The 18400-nt window shown below is 32.1% G+C and overlaps 2 long non-coding RNA genes across 2 annotated transcripts; one reads left to right on the top strand and one right to left on the bottom strand.

Moving 5' to 3' along the window:
* Nucleotides 1-346: 346 nt before the first annotated feature.
* LOC127083020 (uncharacterized) lies at nucleotides 347-10075 on the bottom strand. The gene is made up of 3 exons (XR_007788285.1): nucleotides 9951-10075; nucleotides 9508-9599; nucleotides 347-636 (listed from the first exon to the last, which is right to left on the bottom strand). It is a non-coding gene; the product is annotated as an uncharacterized LOC127083020 (long non-coding RNA).
* Nucleotides 2247-2788, top strand: LOC127083019 (uncharacterized). The gene is made up of 2 exons (XR_007788284.1): nucleotides 2247-2383; nucleotides 2519-2788. It is a non-coding gene; the product is annotated as an uncharacterized LOC127083019 (long non-coding RNA).
* Nucleotides 10076-18400: the final 8325 nt, after the last annotated feature.

The raw sequence follows: 18400 nt of genomic DNA on the forward strand, positions 1-18400 counted from the left end.
TCATTCTCCTCCCCTGGGTTAGTCCCTAGATAGTCTACCATCTTCTGATATGTCTCGTCTTTGGTAATCCTCCCATGATCTAGGAGTCTCCCCCCAATAGGAAGATGTTACAAATACGAGACATCGTCGAGTGTGATAGTCATCTCACCGAGCGGGAGATGAAATGATGAGGTCTCTGAGTGTCATCTATCCACGGATGCATTAAGCATCTCGTGGTTTACAGTAGTATAACCGATCATGCACAACTCCTTCAGGCCAAATAAGGACAAAACCCCCTAAAATCAATCATCATTCGGATAAGGCAAGCCAATAATCTTTCTTATGTCGTTAATAAATTTCTGCGGATTACGCTTATGAAAAAAAAGCAATGTCAGACATTTGTCAATTAAAATTAACGTAAATAAAAAAAGAATGAATTGAACTAATGCTACCTCTCCTTCCCATATATGTCTGGCAATATGGTCTAGGTACAGAGGCAGTAATGACAAATCAAAAAGGCCTCCTCCAAATGCCTCTGGCTCAGCACCCGCAACCACTAGAGGTGGCATTGGATCAACAACATCAGGAGTAAGAGGTGGCACAAACTCAAAAGCATATACATTAGGAGGTGGCACTGGAGAATCGGGTACCTGGTGCCTGCGGAAAAATGGAGGGAGTAATGCGTCAGATGGTAAATCGCGTCTCCTAAGGGAAGAAGAAGATTAAGTGACATGAGGGGTAGCACGGGCCCCATAAGTATATGGTTCTGCATGACCAGAGGGACTAGGAGCCTCTGAAACCTGTTGACTTTTCTTCCGCTACACTGATGTGTGTTGAGCAACTCTTTCGTGCCTCAGTCTATCGTATCTATCATCCATTATTCATGTAAGTTAAAGTAAAGCAGAAAACTAGTGAGGCAAACAACACCACAAGCAAGAAATTTTAAAAAAAAAGTACTGAGAAAATTCCATTGGAGTCTGGGAAACTAAAACGCTGAAAAATTCTAGAGATGCATCTCTAGAATTTTATACAACTTAGAAGTTGCGTTAATGGCGTCAATGTACCCCATGAAGTCTAAAAAAACATGTTTTGATCATCCTTTTTAGTCAACCCACGTCTAATGCACTATGTCTAAATTATCTTAAATGATATTTTTACTCATTTCTAACCTTAATCAACGATTTTTACTCATTTACACAGAAACTCAAAAAACATACGAAATTGATGTTTCTAATGTTGTTTCTGATGTTACAGATGTTGATTGAAGTTTCCTTGAGCCTTGTTGATTGAGTTTTGACTTGGTGTAGAGAAAAAAAGTTGAGAGAGTTTGAAGTTGAGTTTGAGTAAACTGAGAAATGGGGAAGGAGAAGGGTCTGACGCGATTTAACCTCCAAAATAATCTGGAGATGCATATCCGGAATATTTTAACGTTTTACTGAGCTTTTTGGTCAAAGATATTATTGATTTTTGAACATAATTTAGTAAGTCACTAAATGAAAATTAAATTGAATTTTTCCTTAGCATTTGACTAAATTTATTAAAGGTGAACAGTCTGGGATCTTTGAATTTAGTTAAATATAGATATTTTTTCACCAATCAAACAATATAATTTTATAATTCCATTTTATTTTATTTTAAAATAAATTAAAATTTTAAACCAATTTTAAATTAATAAATGAGAAAATAGAATATGTATCGTCAATATGGTATAATTATACAATATCAATCAGTGACGTGTATTACATCAAATCACATTTAAATTTTAAATTATTTTAATGATATGACAAATTTTTAATTTTTATTAGATGATAATATAAAACTATTTTACACTGATAATGCATATTACTTAAATTCAAAATGAATTATTTTATTTTTAACTCATTTTTTACAAATTTAAATTTTGACAAGTTACACTAAATAACTCAAATTAATCAATAGATTAAATCTATTAAAAATGAAAATAAATTTTTGGTACTATGAATATTTTTTTGTAAGAGATATTAGAATCAACAAAATTTGATGTATTTGATTTTTTTATTGTATTTGGTTTAATATATGAACGAAATACAATAATTTTTGTTGACTCAATTAACTTTTAAAAAAGGATAGGAGAAATTATATTTTGTTAAAATTGAATGAATTTATTATTATTATTTACCAAATTAATGCATTAATTTATCATTAAAAATTAAAATTAAGAAAAATGAAATAATAAACTATTTCTTTTTGACTGAAAGAAACTATTAAGATTTATTTCCATAACTATTCTCATTTGTCTCAATAAATAGTCCCTAGGTGTTTGATGATTTTCATTGAAAGTTGAAAACTGAAAACATGGCAATCCGTATCAATCGTTTGTATCTTTTCATTGTAATTGTGTGCATCGTTTCCGTTCTGACTCAAGGTATCCTTAAATTTACATGTTATTTTTCTACGTTAATTTAATTTAAATTTTGATGTAAAATAATTGATCGTATAATTGTATCTCTATCAAAGTATATAAACAATAACTCTGGTATTAATTTTTATATACTTGTAGGCACATATAAAGTGATTGGAACAAAAGAAAGATTAAATGACGCTCCTTCGCCACAAGACTGTGAGAAACGACCTGATTTGTGTCCAGATCATCCTCAAGAGTGTATTAAGAGTTGTGCACAAAAGGGTATCACTTTCGGTAGTGCTTGTGAAGGAGCCCTATGTTGCTGCGGAATATAACATATATGTCTTTGTACAAATTTATGTACACATACTATCGTATGGCTGCTATCAAATGAAAAAATAAATACATAAATTTCAGTTTATAAAATGCATCGTCCAACCACAAGTTTAAAATTATTCATTTTGTTTCTCCATCAAAAGAAGATATCCAATTATAAGGTGTTCATTGATGTGAGTTAACCTTCAAATTTATTGATTCAAATTGAACAAACTCATAAATTAATTAAACTCGCTTATTTACGGGTATGTCCAACTCAATTCACAATAATCAGTACTAATCACAATTTTTCCAAAAAAATATATCTATTTAACATCAACACTATTAATACTAGACCATGAACTTAAATAATTCTAAGATTAAATATTGTATCTGATTTCATTTTATATCATTTTCACGTTATATATTTTATTAAAATAAGGTGTTTTGTGAAATTGTCTACTAATATTAAGTGGATGAATTTTATGGACATTATATAATGTGTTTCATACAAGTTGAGTGTTACAAATGAGTGTAATTTTATCGAATCGTGTTATTATTTTTTTATAATTGAAAAAAAAAAAATTTATTTGAAACTCAACTCTCAAACTCAACCTAACCCAACTCATAAATGAACATATCGATTTTATTTGGTTTGATTTTGAAATTTTGGGTTGGACGATGAACTTTACTCACTAAAGTTTGAACGGATTAGATAATGGATTAGAACAAACAAAGTTCAATCCAACCCGTATTCATCGCTATCCAACACTAATGAAGGTTGACTCAGTTGGTAAGGAGAATCACATACTAACAGGTTGTGAGTTTAACCTCTACAATCAATGTAAAATATCATTGGTGAGTAATATGTAACTCATCACTAGGATGTGTTTTTGATATTTGAGGTAGTACATTGTTTTATGATTGAAATGATCAGAAAAATTCGATTAATCTTTAAAAATGGTGGTTTTGATTTTGCGCATCTCGATAAATGATGTCCACAAACCAAAAAGAGGAGTTTCTAAGTGTTTCATAGAAATGAAGTGCAAATAAAACTTAATCAGAGTGTTGAAAAGCAACAAATTTTTTGGCACAAGGCCTAAAATACACCAAGGAGGTTACCTGACGTAAGTCCATTCGATTGACACCTTAAGAAAATTAATTGGAAGAGCTTGATGCACATATTTTCAAATCGAATCCAAGCTAAATGCATGCTGCAAGCTAATCAAATCCCATAATTAATGATGAACATTCAAAATCAAGAAAGACCCGATTAATCAATTCATTGGGGCCGTCAACCAATCGATTGGCGCACTCAATTTTGAATAATTTCGATTTGATTTTGAATGAGAACAACCCTCATTGATTTCTTACCAAAAATACACTATCTAAATGTCAAAGACGCATTATAAATATGTATGCACTCTCACTATTTCTTGCACCTCAAGATTAATCTCTTCTAGCATTCTTCTTATGTGAGTTCTCTTTCCATAAGCTTCATCATGGCCTCCTCAAGCCAAAAACCTAGAGAAGCACGAGGAAGGTTTGTGTTCACTGCTGGATTGATAAATAGAAAGAAATAAGAGAAAATTATGATCCTAGGGAAGAAGGTGATTCAACCTTAGTACATGGATTCAAGCCTCTTAAAAAGTCATAAACCATATCATCAAACATGTCAGACCTATAAGAAAAGGTCCCAAATAAATCTTTTATAAAAAAAGTGGGGAAACATTTGATCAACATCAAGTTCTTTTTCAAACTCATTCAAAGCGCTTCAAAAATATTTTTCTCAAATAAACCGGATGAAAAAGGATTAATTGGGCGTATGCCTCTTTCTTCCCCGATTATTTGGATACTAGTTGTAGAGATTGCTTTTTCAACACTCGTCTTCCGAACTAAAATATGATAATCAACCAAATTTAATCTATTCTTTCATAGATGAAAGAAGATTAATTGGTCATAGGCCTCTTTCTTCTCATAGTGTTTGGATACTAGCTGTAGAGCTCGCTTTTTGAATACTCGTCTTATGTTAAGGAACTATGACTCAATTCGCCTAACATTTTTCACAAAAAATATGGATGAAAAAGGATTAATTGAGCGTAGGCCTCTTTCTTCCCCGAGTATTTGGATATTGGCTTATGTATTGAAGTCATGAAGTCATGCTAGATGATTTAGGAACTGTCAGAAAATTTATGGGGAAATTTTTGTTCCTGCCAATTGATTGACATTTCACCCAATCGATTGGGTCAGTGAAAAACGTGCCTTAAACATAGGTCTTTTCTTTCCTTTTAAAACAAACCAAATGACTGTTTTTAGGCCACCCAATCGATTGGATCATTAATTTTGACCACAAAGATTTTCCCTTTTTGTGTCAACCTCTAGCCTATAAATAAATATACCTTCCCACATATTTCCACATCCAGATACATGATCTTTCACTCCTTACTCTTTACACACACACTCTCTCTCTCTCTCTAAGATATTTTTATTGGGATTATTTCATCCATTTATGGATTATTTATTGGGGTTCAAAGCTAAAACCATTGGAATTTTGGTTTTGGGGATTTAATTATTAAGTAACTTGTTCGGTTCAAAGGCTTAGGCCATTCAAAAGATTTCATTCGGTTCGAGATCAGGCTAAGGTTAAATATCATCTTCCTAAGGTTGGAGATCAGTCTGATATAAAATTTCCTAGGTTCGTGAGTTCATCTTGGTGTTAAATGCTCACCCAGGTTCAAGATCAACACATGTAGAATATTAGTTTGAAGCTTGAAGACTAATCGCTCTGAGTTTCTTGTGGAAAGGAGACTAACCGCTTCGAACCATTATTTAAAAGGAAGACTCAACGCTTCTCTTCGCGTTTATTGTTTTGGTGGAAGTTAGCCACAAACTTCATTTTTCTTGTATAAAAGGGTTCAAGAGTTCAACCTAATAAAAGATCTTAAGTTTATTGGATACTCTCAGGAACAAATCTCGGAGAGGATTAGGTCTTTTTCTTTTATCCTAACCTCTATAACTTATGGTATTTTCTCTTTTCTCTTAACTTTTACTTTCTTGAATTTACCATATGAATTTTATTTCCCACTTCTCACTTTCAAAACTTTTCTATTTTTTTTTTTAAACTTTGAAATTAATTCTATAAAAAATTTAAAATCAAATTTTTCTGAAACACACAATTCACTCCCTCTTGTATGTGAAGTCACATGTCCAAGAAAGTTAAAGTGTGAGTCCCCTGATCTCCATCCATCAGAACATGTACTAAAGTCAAGGCGTAGATTCCCATATCACCAGCTTCATAACATGTACTGATGTCAAGGCGTAGGTCCATTTATCATCATATTCATAACATGTACTCAAGTCAAGGCGTAGCTCCATTTGATCATCAAATTCATAACATGTCATAGAATAACATCAAGATGTAGGGGCTTTGTCTATTCTATTTCCATAACATAATATAGAATAGAATCAAGGATTAGGTCCCTTGAATTATTCTGATCCATAACATAGAACGAAATCAAGGCGTATGTCCATTAGATCATTCAGATCAACAATACATCATATCATAAGTATTACCATTTGAGTACCACCAATTAGGGTTGACACCTAATGGTCATAAAAGTTATGCAATTATTTGTATAATTATGTTTGCTTTCTAACACAGTTGACCTCCCCTCAATTTGAGTTTCCTAGCTCAAAATATGCAGATTACGGCAGCTAGTATTACAAGATGAATATTACAAAAGTATTATGGCTCTAGTTTTCCCATACTTTTTTACCATTTGATCACAAAGTGTTATGGGGTGGCCGTAAAAAGGTCTTACCGAAGTAATTTTTCTAGAAACACGCAAAATATTCAAGAAGAACAATTATCCAACACACAAGATTCAAATATAACATAGATTCATCATGCAACCGTGTGGTATCAATTGAACACAATCACAAACATTATTTCACATATTCATCATAGAAATACATGGTATCTCATTCAACCATCACACATTCAACCATCACACATTCAACATGTAGTCAAAATCAATCATGTCTATTTCAACTTAAAAGCCAACATGCATTTCATCCTAGTTTTCTCTATCCAAAATTAAGTTCTAAAGAACCTCACCTCAAGAGTCGGTTCTAAATTTGATGAAGATGATGAGAGGATTGATGATGATCCTTGATCCATTTCCTTCTTTTCTAAGTTAGAAAAGAAGCATTATTTACTTCTACATTCAATAAATTCTCTTCACTTCTACATGCAAGACGAGTATGAACTTGATACTCATTTACCTCTCTCTCTCACACACATTTTCAAGATGAAAATTAGAGGAATTCTTTTACTTTTATATTTGATTATGGAAGATACACAATTGCCCCCCTCATATTCTTCCAAATTGCCAACTATGTTCTCAAAGTCTCTCTATTTAGAAAATCTTAAGTCAAACATATTAATATTGATACTATCTCATTGTAAATGCAAGGCTTAGAAATGAGGTGAGATTTTACAATTTTCTTCTTTCTAGTTTCCACTGCATTTACCTTTGAACTAACATAAACTATTCTAAAAGTAAACTTTTTTTATTAATTATGATTTGTGCATTTCACAATTCATCATCTCTCGTGTTTGGATTCATTTATTCAAAATTATGTATGATAATTATTAACGAAATTAATTAAATACGATAGTTTTTAGCAAAATTGAGTGGGTATGAGTACTCTAGTATTCCTCTGTGCACACATTTATTTATAAATATATTAGATTCTTTCTAAATATTAATTTATTTATAATCATAATTTAAAGTTCTTTCATTTTTTCTCTTTTCTTTTGATCAAAAACCCTTTTTCCTACTATGATTAAAAATAGTGTATTTGTATTTTGCGTCATTAAATTAAAATTTAAAATGTTTACAATTTATTTGAATGAGATTATCTTTTTAGTTATTAAAATATATTTTATAAATAATTTTTTAAATAACTTGAAGAGAAATTAATTTAAAACATCTTTCTAATCTTATTTTGGAAACTGTTTGAGATGACAAAATGAAAAAAAAACCATTGTTTAATATGCACATTTCTATTTATAAAACAAGATGACTCATATTTTTATTTTACTTTTTAAAACTGTATATTATTACAAATATTGCATTAACAAAAAAATATTATTTTTCTCATTTTTTCTTTTCTTAATTTGTAAAAGTAAATAAATCAAAACATTTAAGTTTTTGTTGAATACGTCAGAATTATCTCTTTTTTTGATGTCTTTTTTATTTTGCACTTGAGTAAAAAAACATGTATTTTGTCGATTTTGTTTACATTTTGTACTGACACTTTTTTCATAGTAAAAATTAAAAATAAAAACTTACCAAAAGAAGTCAGCTAATACTATAATGCTAATAAAACATCTCCCACACTCATAAAATAAATCATCCTTTAATATTTCAATCGATTTAATATTTGAGATTGTACCTATCAGAAAGTTGGATTGTTATAGAGACATTAACATTTTTTCAATGTAGACATCTTTTTAAGTTAAGAGATTAAAATATCTTAAATAATAGATTTTAATAGATTCCGTTCAAAATATATTATTTTCTTAAATCAGAAAATAGACATTTTAATAATAGACATTTTAATAATAGACATTTTAACTTAAAAGCATATTAACTTTTTGAGCATAAAAGTATATTATTTTAAAATGGAACTTAAAAGTATATTAACTTTTTGAACATACAAATATATTATTTTTAAAATTGAACTTAAAAGTATATTATTTGAACATAAAAAACGGAACTTAAAAAGTATATTATTTTTAAAATGGAACTCAAAAGTATACTATTTTCAAAATGAAACTTAAAATAATATAATATGTTCAAACTAATATATTCTTTTATAAGTGGCACTCATGTCCAAAAAAATGACAGTGCCAACCAAATATAGCATGTATGCTCTCATAGCATGCGCTATGTTGAGCCCCACCTGCTCATCATCACTTGTGGCCTGATATGCTCTATGTAGTTCATCTGTATATATCTTCTTCAGGTATTCATACCTAGCATGAACGCCCCTGATCCTATCCAACTCCTCATTCTCCTCCCTTGGGTTAGCCCCTAGATAGTCTACCATCTTCTGATATGTCTCGTCTTTGGTAATCCTCCCATGATCTAGGAGTCTCCCCCCAATAGGAAGATGTTACAAATACGAGACATCGTCGAGTGTGATAGTCATCTCACCAAGCGGGAGATGAAATGATGAGGTCTCTGAGTGTCATCTATCCACGGATGCATTAAGCATCCCGTGGTTTACCGTAGTATAACCGATCATGCACAACTCCTTCAGGCCAAATAAGGACAAAACCCCCTAAAATCAATCATCATTCGGATAAGGCAAGCCAATAATCTTTCGTATGTCGTTAATAAACTTCTGCGGATCACGCTTATGAAAAAAAAAACAATGTCAGACATTTGTCAATTAAAATTAACATAAATAAAAAAAGAATGAATTGAACTAATGCTACCTCTCCTTCTCATATATGTCTGGCAATATGGTCTAGGTACAGAGGCAGTAATGACAAATCAAAAAGGCCTCCTCCAAATGCCTCTGGCTCAGCACCCGCAACCACTAGAGGTGGCATTGGATCAACACATCAGGAGTAAAAGGTGGCACAAACTCAAAAGCATATACATTAGGAGGTGGCACTGGAGAATCGGGTACCTGGTGCCTGCGGAAAAATGGAGGGAGTAATGCGTCAGATGGTAAATCGCGTCTCCTAAGGGAAGAAGAAGATTAAGTGACATGAGGGGTAGCACGGCCCCCATAAGTATATGGTTCTGCATGACCAGAGGGACTAGGAGCCTCTGAAACCTGTTGACTTTTCTTCCGCTGCACTGATGTGTGTTGAGCAACTCTTTCGTGCCTCAGTCTATCGTATCTATCATCCATTATTCATGTAAGTTAAAGTAAAGCAGAAAACTAGTGAGGCAAACAACACCACAAGCAAGAAATTTAAAAAAAAAAAGTATTGAGAAAATTCCATTAGAATCTGGGAAACTAAAACGCTGAAAAATTCTAGAGATGCATCTCTAGAATTTTATACAACTTAGAAGCTGCGTTAATGGCGTCAATGTACCCCATGAAGTCTAAAAAAACATGTTTTGATCATCCTTTTTAGTCAACCCACGTCTAATGCACTATGTCTAAATTATCTTAAATGATATTTTTACTCATTTCTAACCTTAATCAACGATTTTTACTCATTTACACAGAAACTCAAAAAACATACGAAATTGATGTTTCTAATGTTGTTTCTGATGTTACAGATGTTGATTGAAGTTTCCTTGAGCCTTGTTGATTGAGTTTTGACTTGGTGTAGAGAAAAAAAGTTGAGAGAGTTTGAAGTTGAGTTTGAGTAAACTGAGAAATGGGGAAGGAGAAGGGTCTGACGCGATTTAACCTCCAAAATAATCTGGAGATGCATATCCGGAATATTTTAACGTTTTACTGAGCTTTTTGGTCAAAGATATTATTGATTTTTGAACATAATTTAGTAAGTCACTAAATGAAAATTAAATTGAATTTTTCCTTAGCATTTGACTAAATTTATTAAAGGTGAACAGTCTGGGATCTTTGAATTTAGTTAAATATAGATATTTTTTCACCAATCAAACAATATAATTTTATAATTCCATTTTATTTTATTTTAAAATAAATTAAAATTTTAAACCAATTTTAAATTAATAAATGAGAAAATAGAATATGTATCGTCAATATGGTATAATTATACAATATCAATCAGTGACGTGTATTACATCAAATCACATTTAAATTTTAAATTATTTTAATGATATGACAAATTTTTAATTTTTTATTAGATGATAATATAAAACTATTTTACACTGATAATGCATATTACTTAAATTCAAAATGAATTATTTTATTTTTAACTCATTTTTTACAAATTTAAATTTTGACAAGTTACACTAAATAACTCAAATTAATCAATAGATTAAATCTATTAAAAATGAAAATAAATTTTTGGTACTATGAATATTTTTTTGTAAGAGATATTAGAATCAACAAAATTTGATGTATTTGATTTTTTTATTGTATTTGGTTTAATATATGAACGAAATACAATAATTTTTGTTGACTCAATTAACTTTTAAAAAAGGATAGGAGAAATTATATTTTGTTAAAATTGAATGAATTTATTATTATTATTTACCAAATTAATGCATTAATTTATCATTAAAAATTAAAATTAAGAAAAATGAAATAATAAACTATTTCTTTTTGACTGAAAGAAACTATTAAGATTTATTTCCATAACTATTCTCATTTGTCTCAATAAATAGTCCCTAGGTGTTTGTTGATTTTCATTGAAAACTGAAAACTGAAAACATGGCAATCTGTATCAATCGTAAGTATCTTTTCATTGTAATTGTGTGCATCGTTTCCGTTCTGACTCAAGGTTCCTTTAATTTACATGTTATTTTTCTACGTTAATTTAATTTAAATTTTGATGTAAAATAATTGATCCTATAATTGTATCTCTATCAAAGTATATAAACAATAACTCTGGTATTAATTTTTATATATTTGTAGGCACATATAAAGTGATTGGAACAAAAGAAAGATTAAATGACGCTCTTTCGCCACAAGACCGTGAGAAACGACCTGATTTGTGTCCAGATCATCCTCAAGAGTGTATTAAGAGTTGTGCACAAAAGGGTATCACTTTCGGTAGCGCTTGTCAAGGAGCTCTATGTTGCTGCGGAATATAACATATATGTCTTTGTACAAATTTATGTATACATACTATTGTATGACTGCTATCAAATGAAAAAATAAATACATAAATTTCAATTTCAGAATGCATCGTCCAACCACAAGTTTAAAATTATTTATAGGAGTGTTCATTGATGTGAGTTAACCCATAAATCTATTGATTTAAATTGAACAAATTCATAAATTATTTGAACTTGCTTATTTATGGGTATATCCAACTCGATTCACAATAATCAGTATTAATCATAATTTTTCCAAAGTAATACATCTATTTAACATCAATACTATTACAACTAGACCATGAATTTAAAAAATTCTAAGATTAAATATTATTTCTAATTTAATTTTGTATAATTTTCACGTTACGTATCTTATTAAAATAAGGTGTTTTGTGAAATTTTCTACTATTATCAATTGGATGAATTTTATGGACATTACATACTGTGTTTCATACAAGTTAGTGTTACAAATAAGTATAATTTTATCGAATTGTGTTATTATTTTTTTATAATTGAAAAAAATTATTTAAAAAATTATTTTTTATTTGAAACACAACCCACAAATTCAACCTAACCCAACTCATAAATGAACAGGTCAATTTTATTTGGTTTGATTTTGAAATTTTGGGTTGAACGATGAACTCAACTCATTAAAGTTTGAACGAATTGGATAACGGATTAGACCAAACAAAGTTCAATCCAACCTGTATTCATCGCTATCCAACACTAATGAAGGTTGACTCAGTTGGTAAGGAGTTGTCTCACATACTAAGAGGTTGTGAGTTTAACCTTTACGACCAATGTAAAATATCATTGGTGAGTAATATGTAATCGATCACTGGGATGTGCTTTTTATACTTGAGGTAGTACATTGTTTTATGATTGAAATGATCAGAAAAAATTCTATTAATCTTTAAAAATAGTGTTTTTAATTTTGCGCATCTCGATAAATGATGTCCACTAACCAAAAAGAGGAGTTTCTAAGTGTTTCATCGAAATTAGGTGCAAATAAAACTGAACTGTGGTGTACAAGAACCACAAAATCCAGCACACGACATAAAATGCACTAAGGAGGCTAACTGAGGTAAGTCCATTCGATTGACACCTTAAGGAAATTGATTGGAAGAGCTTAATGCACAAATTTTCAAATCAAATTCAAGCTAAAAATGCACTAAGTAGACCTCTTTCTTCCCCGAGTATTGGATATTTGTTGTAGAGCTTATTTTTTGAATGCTCGTCATCTACTTAAAAACCATTTCAACCAATTAAACCAATCTTTTTCCACACTAGTATGACCGCAAACTTTTTCTTAAATGAATGATGTTTTATACATTTTACCATGATTCAAATAAACGCTTATGTCTCTCATGCGCGATCATATAAGAAATGTTTAACTTCTAGAATGCGACATAAACATCTTTTGCTAAAATAAACCAACAAACAATCATTTTCTACAAATAACTACGTAGCTTTGAATTCCTCATCACAGTAGAGGATGTAGAGCGATATTCAACGTCTCGTCAAGCACCCTATTAAAAAAACCATTTTGAACTTCATTTTCTTTCAGCAATGAATAAATAAGAGTAAACACAAACATTTTTAAGTTAACACCTCACGCAAAACTAACTAAATGATTCCCATTGAATACAACGGATGTGAAGGATGCTAATACATTTCCCTCGTATAACCGACTCCTGAACCCGATTCGAATCAAGTTAAAAATGTGATTCGAGCTATAGGTTTTGAAAAGTTTTTGTTCGCCTCTGTTCAATTTGATTTTAGTTAGGATATGTACATGATTCGGGTCATGCATATAAAATCTCAGTTTTTCATGATTTTCAAAACACTTTAAGGTTTTCCTTTCAACCTAACTTGAACCAACACCACATATAGTTTTCATTCCACTAACTCAATCAATTGACTAAAAGTATCATGATCAAACTCAAATTCAAATAATTGAATTATGCATGCAAAAAACAAATCAATTCAAAACTTGATTCAATGACGCCACTACCTCCACCGCAACCTATTCAACCGCCATCGCCACCACCACCACCAAATCCGAAGCCGCAACCACAACCTATTCAACCTCCTCCTCTAGTTCAGGTCAATCAAAAGCATGGCCTTCAACATAGGAACAACCCTAGGTCTTCCAATCAATATGACGTACTTGCCGAGGGACAAAACAGTGGGTCAAGGTAGAGTCGGCACAATGTCGACGAGCGGACTGGGCCGAGTCAGAGCAATGTTGACGAGCAGACTGAGCCTAAGCCCGCTGACACTGAAGCTAGACGCTTTTGGATGGTGTGCCCTTAATGTCATGCAATGTTTTAGTATCCTAATGTTTATCAGGAGTGTACACTCCGGTGTCAGAATTGTAGAAATGGGTTTCATGCGGTGGTGGTACGGTCACCACCGGAGTTGAGTGAAAATGGTAGTTTGTTATGTAGCTTTGGGTATATCCCTTTAGGGTTTAGTGGAAATTTTAAGGATATTAGTGGGTCATCTTCTGAATGGAACCTTATTTCTACTTTGTTTCCTTTCTCTATGAAAGGCGGTTCTTCCAAGAAAGGTTTTCAAAGAGAGCCTTTTGTTTATTACAATCATGATACATGTGTGGCTTTCACGGTGCTTTCTGATTGCGAATAAATTTAATGAGGATTTTCTGAAGATTTAATTAAGGATGTGATTTCTTAATCCATTTTTTTTTCTTTAAAGCATTGGATTAGAAGAAGATTTAATCTTTAATCAATTATCCATTTAGATTTAATCGATTAAATGAGGATATTTCAGCTTCATTGGTTTGTTTTGGCCTATGAGAGGGTTTGATCCTTGCCTTGTTTTATGCATCCCTTTCTCTTGGTTTTCACCCCTTTTCTAAAAACAATTTATTAGGTCGATAACCTAATCCTGTTTTATTATATGAAGCCCTTTGATTCTATAAGATTAAATCTAAATTTTCTTTGTCCTTTGTAAATTTATCTAGGGTTTCACTCAAACTACTGACTTCATTTTAAAAAAAAAAATTTGGTTTCATATTTGCTAGATTTTAATGATTTCCTTATAAAATCAACTAATTCATTTCCAATCATTTCATTACTATTTTCAAGAAATTTAATATGATCTTTAAATTCTACAATATATCTTTCTAATTTCTCAATTTTCTTACTAACCTTAACACTTGATTTAAACATTTTCATCTAGGAGAGAGTAGTTGTCTCGATTTCATATTCTTCGAAGGTAGCTTTGGAGCACACATGTTCCTCTTCGTCTTTCTTTTATCTATTTAAATATTCTTTAGGAGAATCTCCTAATATAACAATTCTCCGAATGATCTTCTCGATGGTGATACTTCCGAAAATCTTTCGGATGTTGATTCCTCATAGGATCTTTCATACACAATGGTATTTCTTTCAAATGATACTTATGGTGTTGGTCTTTCAACATTTTCTTCATATAGCTCTGAAGATGCATATTATTATATTATTATTACTATTATCGAATTCTTATTTTCATCTTTTAATAAATAACTCAACTCTTCAAGTTTCAAGAAGAACTCCTCCTTCATGGATTTTTCACGAAATTCATCACAAGTTTTCTAACTTTGGAATCAAGTAATGAGTTAGACTTCTAATACCAATTCTTAAATCTAAGATTTTTTTTAAATAGAGTTTGTGAAATAGATTTTAAATATTTAAATGTTTGATAACTCTCCTTGAAGGTAACCTTCACTTTCACATGGTATCTCATTTTCTTGAATTGAAGACATATTTCAATACATTGGATATTATAGGCCAAAGGGTTTTAAAGTAAAAGGTTAGAGAACTAACACATCCATCCACAATTTATATGTCTCCACCACCAGTGAAGTACAATCTAGAGAGGGGACTTAAGAAAAGCAGAAAGGGTGAAAAGAGTGATGTGCATCGTGATCCTTCACATTGGGAGTATGGTAAGGGGTCGCAGGGGAGTCATGCTATAAAGAGATCATGCATAAAACCAACAGGAAGTCAACCGTCAAATATCTCGGGTCAAAGTCAATCGTCCACTACATCTTCGAGGCATCTTTAAGCCTGATTCCAGTCGTGAAGGCTTGTGATTCAAGTTAAGTATAAAGCTTAATTCGAGTGAAATTGGATAGATCCAAAATGAAAAATGTGAAAATTTGTCTGATTTGAGTCAAGTAGAAAATATGATTCGAATCAAAAGAGGCAGCGGCTGACTAGATCTGTCTGATTCGAATCAAGTGCAACTTATGATTTGAGTCATAGAGCTGCCTGATTCGAATCAAGTTAAAAGTGTGATTCGAGTTATAGGTTTTGAAAAGTTTATATATGCCTCTGTTCAATTTGATTTTAGTACGGATATGTACATGATTCAGGTCATGCATATAAAATCTCAATTTTTCATGATTTTCAAAACACTTTAAGATTTTCCATTCAACCTAACTTGAACCAACAAGACATACGGTTCTTGTTCCACTAACTCAATCAATTGACTAGAAGTATCATGATCAAACTCAAATACAAACAATTGAATTATGCATGCTAAAAATGATTCGATTCAAAAATTGATTCAATGATATGCAATCATGAAGAAGAGTCAATAAACAATAATAAACAAAACGAAAGCGATAAGACAAACAAAAAAAGCATTTTCGTATTCTCCCCCGAAAAGTATTGGGGACATGCAACTTCAGTAGATTATGGGGTTTACAAACCTCCTTATTCATCTTGATCTTCTTCTTCTCCTTCATCATGTTGTGAATTCGCATCTATAGCATCTCTACTAACAATAACAATAGCAATAACCTTAAATTACCCTAAAGCATCTATATTGCATCTCTCTTTTTATAAAAAAAACAGAAGATACTCGTAAAATGTTCGATGAAATGTTTGAACGAACATTAGCTTCTTACAATGTTATGGTCTCTACTAAAATTCACAATGGTTGTATTGTCGACCAAAGCTTATGTGAACAACATGTTATTATATTTCCTTGTGGTTATAATGACTCCTTGCACACTATGTTAAATGTTTCTTTAATTGAAGTTTCAAAAGCTTCGTATGAAGTAGGAACAACAACTCCAGCTTCTCTTAGCGCCCGATTCTTTGCTTGAGCAAACTCAAAATCACCATCACTTTTAGCTCTTTAATATATATAAATGCATGTAGCACTAAGAACTTTGTACTTTTTATGATGAATGCTTTAATTGAATATTTCATAGAGATTTTCCTATCATAAATCTTGTTAAATGACATATATGATGGACAGAGGGAAAAGTAGCTTTTAAAATTATTTGGTTTCTATTGCTAATACCAAGTGCAAAAGGGTCAAGTTAAAGATAAGTCAACACCAGTTAGTTTTTACAATAGCATGCATGTTACACTAACAGTGGTTCCAACGATATTGTGTGATGATGTTGGTGAGGTGAAAGTGAAAGTCTTTTTCAAAAAAGGTGAAAGTGAAGATTTTTTTTTCAAAATAACCAAATTTTTCAAAAAAAATCGAAAATAACCAATTTTTCAAAAAAAATACCAAAATAACCAAGTTTAGTAGAGGATGCGTCAGATGAATTGGTGCACCCCCATACCAATAAGAGGAGACGCCAGTAGCATTGGCGCACATGCATTGGTCCTCAAGAGGAGGCACCAATGCTTGTGGCGCCTGCATTGGCCCTCATGAGGAGGCGCCAATGCCTCTGGCGCCTGAGTGTGTTTCTTAAGGTGGGTGTATGCGCCAATTCATCTGGCGCATACACCTCATCCTATTATTATTATTATTATTTTAATTTTATTTTAATTTTTTTAGTTATTTAATTTTTTTTATTTTTTTATTTTTAATATTTATTATTTATTATTTAATATATAAAAAAATAATAATGAAAAAAATAAATTCATTAAATATGTAATAAATTGTTACATTGGAAAGACAAAAAACCTAATGACCCGCCCGATTATAACGTCCAACGGTTCCACATCCCGGTGCGTTAGTTTGTCTCCGAGGTCTCCCACGATTTTCTTGAGGTGTTTGTGGTCTTTGGGTGCTGACCTGATCGATCGATGGCTGGTTGAAAGGTTCGGCGGAAGTTCTGGCGGTATTTGACAGATGTGTCAACATTTGCTCCCAATATCCGGAAGGGCTCTGGCCAACGGCGCTTCCGTAATGGAGTTCGGTGCCCATGTCATCGTAGTTAGGGCGTTGGGGTTGGGTGAATTAGGGACGGTATAGTTGCCCAAATTGGGCCATTGAGTCGTTTTGAAAATGAAGCAATGGTTCCTGGGGCATACTATAGTTAAATAGTGGTTGGGTGTTCATTGGTGGGGGGGCTATGATGACGTGACCCATATGAATCATCTGGGCTGACGGTTGTGGTGGCGGGGTTTGATTATTGGTTTTGTGTTTGGGTGGGTGGTATAATGGATTGCGACGTTGGATGGTTGGTTGTTGGGTGGTTGGCATGAACGGGTTGCGATGTTGGGTGTGTGGTTGTTGTGTGTATGTGGTCCGTTGATGTTGTGTGGTTGGTTGTTGGGTTTGGGTGGGTTCACATTGGTGTTGGGTGGTGAATTGATGTGGGGCATACGATGACGAAGCAAGTTGGCGCGAATCCATTAAATATCGCGGCTCAGATACAAATTGCTGAGTTGTTACAGACCTAAACCATGCCATATATTGTTGAGTCGGTCTTGCACCTTGGATAACTGGTTTGTTCAAGATGTGTTATCTTCAATTCCTTCATTGACGACACATGTCTTTTGCAAAGTCTCTCCAGTCAGAATAATCCCACAGTGCATCGACCCTTTTTTGATGCCAATTCCCCAAACACGTGGGAGATTCTGGAATATGTTATAGCATTCCGAACTGTAGTTTGACCCGGTCACTTTGGTGCATTTCCACTGTAGTGAATCGGATAATCGGTGTATTTGCTGTCCAAACTGCAGCA

The sequence above is a fragment of the Lathyrus oleraceus genome, chromosome 5 (genome assembly GCF_024323335.1).
Source record: "Lathyrus oleraceus cultivar Zhongwan6 chromosome 5, CAAS_Psat_ZW6_1.0, whole genome shotgun sequence".
NCBI classification, from domain to species: domain Eukaryota; kingdom Viridiplantae; phylum Streptophyta; class Magnoliopsida; order Fabales; family Fabaceae; genus Lathyrus; species Lathyrus oleraceus.